Source organism: Cebus imitator, unplaced genomic scaffold, assembly GCF_001604975.1.
Source record: "Cebus imitator isolate Cc_AM_T3 unplaced genomic scaffold, Cebus_imitator-1.0 Scaffold358, whole genome shotgun sequence".
Classification (NCBI taxonomy): domain Eukaryota; kingdom Metazoa; phylum Chordata; class Mammalia; order Primates; family Cebidae; genus Cebus; species Cebus imitator.
This window is the reverse complement of record NW_016107673.1, coordinates 1,649,195-1,655,330: the sequence shown is the minus strand read 5'-3', so window position 1 is coordinate 1,655,330 and position 6,136 is coordinate 1,649,195. Positions and strand designations below refer to the sequence as shown.

The following is a 6,136-nucleotide window of genomic DNA, read 5'->3' as shown; positions in this document are numbered from 1 at the left end:
AAAAAATCCCTGATCTAGGAGGTTGGGCAAGTTTCCAGGTGGGTGAACCCATCCACTTGCTGAGAAAGTAACTCACCTCAGCTCCACAGGGACAGAAGCTCCCGCACTCAGGATGCTTCTGAACTTCGCCTATGTAAGTCTCCACCTGGCTGCTCATTTTATCCTTTAAAGTGTCCTTTGTAATAAATAGGCAATAGTAAGTAAGCTGTTTTCCTGGGTTCTCTCAGCTGCTCTTGCAAATTATTGAACTCGTGAAGGGGATCTCAGGAGCCTCTGGTTTGCTGTCAAGTTGGGCAGAAGTTGTGGGGAAGCTGGCAACCTACGACTTGCAATTGGTGTCTGAAGTGGGGGGCAGTCTTGTGGATTTGTGCCATTAATGTGGGCGTCTGCGCTAACTCAATAGTAGAGTTGAATTGAATTGTAGGACACCTAGCTGGTGTTGGAGAATTGGTTGTTGGTGGGGAAAAGAATCAAATATTTTTGTGACCAGAAGTGTTCTGTGTTGAGTGTAAGCAGAGAAAAAACAGTTTGGCTTTTTCTATCGTGGAAGGGACAAGAATGGAAGCAGGAAGACCAGTTAAGAAATTAATGAAGGAGTCTAGGGGAGACACTATGGTGACCCTAAGTAAGGCACTGACAGTGCCCACTATGGGGATGGTGAGATGTGTTCAGATTTAAAATATATTTAAGAGATACAACCTATAGGACTTGCTAGTAGATCGTTTCATTTTCCCTAAATATTATGTCTCTTGAGCTATATTTCCAAATCTTTTCTGAAACAATTTTAGATACAAGCTTCTTGCCCTCACCTCGCTACCCATATGTATACCACATACCCATCTTGTGCCTCAGAAAAATGCCCCCCACTTTTCTTTCTTTCTTTCCTTTTTTTTTTTTTTTTTTTTCAGCGTCTCACTCTGTTGCCAGGCTGGAGTACAATGGTGTGATTTTGGCTTGCTGCAACCTCCACCTCCTGGGTTCAAGCGATCCTCCTGCCTTGGCCTCCCAAGTAGCTGGGATTACAGGCACGTGCCTCCATGTCCAACTAATTTCTGTATTTTCAGTAGAGACGGGGTTTCACTATGTTGGCCAGGATGGTCTCTATCTCTTCACCTCGTGATCCGCCCACCTCAGCCTCCCAGAGTGCTGGGATTACAGGCGTGAGCCACTGTGCCCAGCCCACCCTTCCTAAATCACATTTGGTCCTAATGGCTTACCCTGCCATTTATTCCAGAACACCAAATGCATCTCAGTCACTGCTGTGTCTGTGGAGCCCAGAAGTAACTCTTAGCTAACTGTTCCCAGGACTTACAATTCATACCCTCCTACAGATGCCTAGAGAAATTCATTTCATACTTGTGCATGACTCTTTGCATGCCCAAGACTTCTGCACCTTGGAGAGTCTACTCCATAAGCCTCCAGCAGCCCCAGTAACAGTCAGTTGATGGTTATCAGGGCCCAGCTCAACTTTTGCATGATTCATTTATTCAACTCTTTGCCACTCTCAGAGAACAGAACTACTAGTAGCATCAGCCTATGGCTGAAGAAAACAGTTCATAGAAGTGTTTTGCAAATTGTGAGGCAACGCTCAGCTAGAATTTAAGACAGGTGGAGCTCAATGGGACTGTAACTTCCGGCCGCATGGAGAACAGCTTCTCCAAGAACTGCTGCCCCAAGAACAACCCTCTCCCCCTCCTAGTTAATCATCAGAGTTAGAACACAACTCTGGAGCCAAATTGCCTGGAATGGAATCTGAGTGTTGCTACATTTTAGTTGCATTACCTGGGTCAAAGTATTTAATATCTCTGTGCCTCTGTTTCCTCATCCATAAAAGAGAGAACTACAGACTCCTAAAGAAATTTATTTCATGCTTGTGCATGACTCTTTGCATGCCCAAGACTTCTACACCTTGGAGGGTCTACTCCATCAGCCTCCAGCAGCCCAGTAACATTCCGTCGATGGTTATGTGGGCCCAGCTGATTACAAAGACTTTTACAGGATTCATTTACTTAACTCTTTGCCACTGTCAGAGAACAGAACTGTTAGTAGCATCAACCTATGGCTTGGGTCTAAAATTGTTTCAGAAAAGCTTTGGAAATGTAGCTCAAGAGAGATAATATTTAGGGAAAATGAAATGATCTACCAGCAAGTCCTATTGATTGTATCTCTAAAATATGTTTTAAATCGGATCATCATAAAGCTAGCCTCATTATATGTAAGGATTAAGTGAATTACTACATGCAAGGTGTTTAGAATAAAACCTGCTTATAGAACAAGTGCTATATAAGTATTAACCATCATATTTTGTCATCATTATTCTCCTGACCCAACCACTGACACATCACCCTCATTTTATATTTGTGCAACAGAATTTCAGCTATGTGATTACTAAGCCATTACCAAAAGCCTCTGGGTAGATGTGTGTTGAGTGGGTTGTTAAGGTAATGCATAGCAAGCTCATTACAAAAAAAAAAAAAAAAGTTGGTGGGCAAAGTGATGAGGTGATTGTCAGAGATACCAAAGAGACATTTAATAAGCTGTGATTAACTTACTCTGAATAATGCATTGAAGTGTGAAGACATTTTCAAAGCATTATTTGGATTAAATTACTTACTGTTCCAAGGTTCATTTCACTAACCAGAAAATGTATGGAGTGGGTAGAGATGAGTCTGTCCTTTCCAATATCTGTTTAGTTGTTGACATATACTGCTCCCAATCAGTTCCCTGGCAACTCAGGGTTAAGGTCCTGCACCTCAAGCTCTAGTCTTTACTTAACTGTTCTTAGTACTACAGCTTTTAGGATGTCTACTGGTCAATGCGGACTGTATTTATCTGTGATAACAAGAGCGACACATTTCAGCAGCAACAATGATCAAGTTTATTTCCTGTCCATTCCACATGTTCATTGTGGGAGGAACAAGAAGGTCCCACTTAGCATTGTCATTGAGAAACAAGGCTGATGGAGGATCCACCTTGGCATGCTTCCTTGATCACAGGGGCAGGGGAAAGGAAGCATGCATGCCAAACCACATGTTGACTTTTGAAGCTTTTGCCTGGAAATGCCCCATCACACTGCTCATGTTTTATTGGTCAGAACAAGTCACATGGCCAGGTCTGGGCTTAAAAGGGAGAGTATGTGCAATCTTCCTGCAGGCAAGTGCCCCAAATATTTGAAGACAGTAATATAGGCTGCTGTAGAAAAGATTTGACTGAAAGCAGAAAACCCATCTAAAAGTGGCTTAAATAATTGAGGGGTTATTTTTTCACACAACAAAGAGTCTGGAGGTGGATCAAGGCCCAAGGTGGTAAATGTGGCATCTCAAAGATACCTTCAGGAATGGACTTTACTTCCATCTTCCTACTTTACCATCCATAAGATGCTGCCCATATCTCCCTTCATGGTTATAAGACGGCTGCAGCAGTGCCAGACATCATGGGTACACCAGAAACATCCAGAGGAGAATAGTAATGTTTCCTCCATCAGTCTCATATTGTTCTGTTTTTAATTTAAACATTAGGCCGGGAGTGGTGGCTCATGCCCATAATCCCAGCACTTTGGGAGGCCGAGGCGGGAGGATGGCTGGAGCCCCGGAGTTCAAGGCTGCAGTGAGCTGTGATAGTACCACTGCACTCCAGCCTGGGCAACAGAGTAAGATCCTGTCTCTAAAGTAAATAAATAGAAAGTAAAAATAAAATAAATTCATATTTCCACAGTCTGATTCAGGCAGTGTACCCAGCACGCATTTCAGGGCCTCATCCCAAAATTCATCACAGTTCATCACATGACTCATCACAAAACTACTCTTGCATTTTTGAGAAAATCCTCAGACCCCCAGCTTACTTCCACTTGGGTCCCATTAGCTGCAGTGAAATCATACGTCCATGACTTAACTAGTCATTGGCAAAAGGAATAAGACTACCTTGGCTACCTTCTGGGGTAAGAAAAGGCCTATACTCCCTTTGTATGAGCAACTCTGTTTTCTATAAGAAATATGGCACTAAACATAAGAATCAGGTAAATGTAACCTTATTTCACCAATTATGAGAAGGTCCTTTTTTTCAGAGTGTAAATAAAGAGGGACCACAATGTTCGTTAATGAAAAGCCTTCATTTGTGCTTACGTAATTAATTTACAGTGGAACAACTATGGGCAAATAAAGCAGTCAAAACAGGCATTTAATAGGGAAGGATCATTTACTGAAGTGTCAGGGAAATAAGAAACTACTTTGGGTTGATATTACATCCGTCTCAAAAGAGTTGACCAAAAGAATTCACCACTCCCTTCTCTGTGCACCCCCCACACTATAGTCTCCATTCTTCATCATTTCACCCACCACATTTACCACACTTTATTGCCTTTATCTGTACCTGTCTGTCGCCACCTGCAAGACTGTAAGCTCCTTGAAAATAGAATCTGTTTCATCTTTTTATTCCTGTGCATAATATAAAACAGCAGTGGCTAAAATCAACTAACTCACTGTGTCAGAGAATCCAGTCTAAGTTCTAAATGATTTGACTCTAATATTCACAACATCCTATGAGGCATGTGTTATTATTATGTATGTTTTATAAATGAAGAGATGAAAAGTCAGCAAGTTAAGTCCTTGACCAAATGTACACAAGTATTAAATGGGAGAGTTGGGTTTCAAATGAAGGCAGCCTAATTGGGTTATGATTAGCACATTTGCCCAACAAATGGGTGAACCCAATATGCTTTAATATACAATAGGAAGGAGAAAGAACAAGGGTGAAGAAAAAGTGATATATATTATTTACACATAGAATATAAAATCAAGTATGATAGACTTATATTCCATTAGGGTAGAGGTCGTGTATGTTTTACTCGTTTAGTGTGGTAGCCCTAGCTTCTCGTCCCTGGCACACAGTATGTATTCTGTAATTCCTGGAAGTGGAAGAAGAGAGGCGAGATGGAGGGAAGGATGAAAGAAAGAAGGGCAGCAGGAAGGAAGAGATCAAACAAACACACACAACCAATGACCACTTTCTCTTGCTTTCTGTTTTTCCTCCCTTCTCTTCCTCCGTTATTTACATGCATAATTTTACTTCCTAAATCTACCTCTTGCCCAGGATAGGAGGAAGTGGTAGAGGCTCTAAGTATAAAGGGTTCTCAAAGATAATTTAAATGCAACATTGTTACAGAGTAACAAGTCCTCTCTGCTGCCCTTATTCATTTGGCTTTTGAAACAATGTGTCTTGTATAAAGTAGACTTTTCCTCAAACTAAAACATTTTTGTAACAATTTGGACTTGTGCTTTTTCTTCTAATAGTATGCTGCTTAAAATGTCAAGGCAATGCAGGGATGCCAATTCCCACATGGGCATATTGATTTTTTGTAAAAACCAATGCAGGCTGGGTGCGGTGGCTCATGCCTATAATCGCAACACTTTGGGAGGTCAACGTGCCAGATCACTTGAGGTCAGGAGTTCGACATCAGCCTGGCTGACATGGTTAAATCCTGTCTCTACTAAAAATAGAAAAATTAGCCAGGCATGGTGGTGCATGCCTGTAATCCCAGCTACTCAGGAGGCTGAGGCAGAAGAATCACTTGAACCTGGGAGGCAGAGGTTGCAGTGAGCCGAGATTGCACCACTGTACTCCAGCCTGGGTGACAGACTGTCTCAAAACAAAACAAAACAAAACAAAAAAAAACAACTCTGTCTCAAAAAGAAAAAAAAAAAAATCAATACAGGGCCATTAGCCATAAGCAAACGAACAGCAATAATTAAAAGCTAGGAATTGACCACTGTCTGTTGATGGGACTATTACTCCAAAGCTCCTCTACAAAAAACTGGTTATGTTACACAGATAATAGTCTGTGAACACAAAAGCACTATTTTTTCCTTCTTGCTTTTAGCACTATTGTCATAGAACTCTGCTTTCAGAGATTGCTTCAAATAGCCATACAGACTTAACATTTCAGATTCAATCTTTAGACCATACAGACTCCTCACTCTAGTTTCAATAAGCAGAATACAATCATGATGAAACTGAAGCATTGCATTCAGAATTTTAGGTATTCCTATTCATAATGGATGTCCAGGTTTCTGCTGTTAATTTTGTCATTTTGATTCCTGTCTAGAAAGCTAATTTTTTAAAGTATCTTTTTGTTCTAGGT

The 6,136-nt window shown here is 41.2% G+C and overlaps 1 non-coding gene across 1 annotated transcript; it reads right to left on the bottom strand.

Annotated features, from left to right (window-relative positions):
* Positions 1-3,695: 3,695 nt before the first annotated feature.
* On the bottom strand, positions 3,696-3,768 carry LOC119467978. The gene has a single exon (XR_005196618.1). It is a non-coding gene; the product is annotated as a small nucleolar RNA U83B (small nucleolar RNA).
* Between the last annotated feature and the right edge of the window lie 2,368 nt (positions 3,769-6,136).